Source organism: Eimeria acervulina, genomic scaffold (assembly GCF_000499425.1).
Source record: "Eimeria acervulina Houghton genomic scaffold, Eah_scaff488, whole genome shotgun sequence".
Classification (NCBI taxonomy): domain Eukaryota; phylum Apicomplexa; class Conoidasida; order Eucoccidiorida; family Eimeriidae; genus Eimeria; species Eimeria acervulina.
This window is the reverse complement of record NW_013549770.1, coordinates 8,827-9,863: the sequence shown is the minus strand read 5'-3', so window position 1 is coordinate 9,863 and position 1,037 is coordinate 8,827.

Sequence of the window (1,037 nt, the reverse complement as noted above, 5' to 3'; positions counted from 1 at the left end):
GATTAGAGGCAGGCAAGTACTGCCTGGCGTTTCAAGGGGTCTTCTGTTCCACATGGCTTGCAGCCCGTTTGCAGTCGAGCGGAGGTGTGGACGGGCGAGAGGGAGAAAGCCGGCGCTCTTTAGCGGCAAAGGGCTTGAAATACGATTGAGACCAATAGCGCACACAGCTCCCTATCATTGGGCAGGCAATCGCTCTCAGCATTTATTCCTTGCAAGGTCTACCTCTATGACTACTGCCCCGTTTGGCTGTGGACTGAGTCTTGTATAGGGTGTATTGTTAGTGAAGGTCCACTGCAACCTTTTCCAGTTGCACACTCCCCAATAGAGAAGCGATGAAATAGCCTTCTTAGGTCAAGACCGAAACGCCACTCTCCGAAGGAGGCCGCATTCGACTCTGGTCTAGCGTTGAGCCGTCTTTTTTTTTGAAACTGCAATTCAAGCATGCACATAGAGCGGTGGCTGCTTGTGTCACACCGCACTTAGTGTATGAGTCAGATAATCGCCTTTGTCTCCTGAAACTCCAAATGGAAGTGCTCCTGTGTTGAATCTCTCAACTCCACGCCTTGCAGATGCCGCGTGCACAGAAAGTAGAGGCGTCAAAGAATTAGGGAGGTACTTCGCCTGAACTGCCATTTGAGCTGCCTTCTCCAGATTCTTCTTCTTGCCACCAGGCGACACATGGAGATTGAAGGCATTGTAACCCCCCACAGCTAGCTTGCGTATGGGAATCGTCCATCATGGCGGTCACGCCGCATGCTGAGAAGATATCGCTCGCGGAGGCCAAGGACCAGCGGAAGCAAGCTGAGCTTGATGCGCAGCTTTTGGCAAATCGCATTGCGCTCCTTCGGGTATCCCCAGTGCAAACCAAGAGTATATATTATCTCCTTTAGCTGAAATACAAAACCCTATTACAGAGAAGAGCGCTTCTGTGGACCCGCAGCGATGGACACCTTTTGCTGCTTGCACAAATAGTTCTGCGTGGTACTGCTGCGAAATCCTCCAGACACGTGGTTTGTATTTACCCCACTGGAAATAGC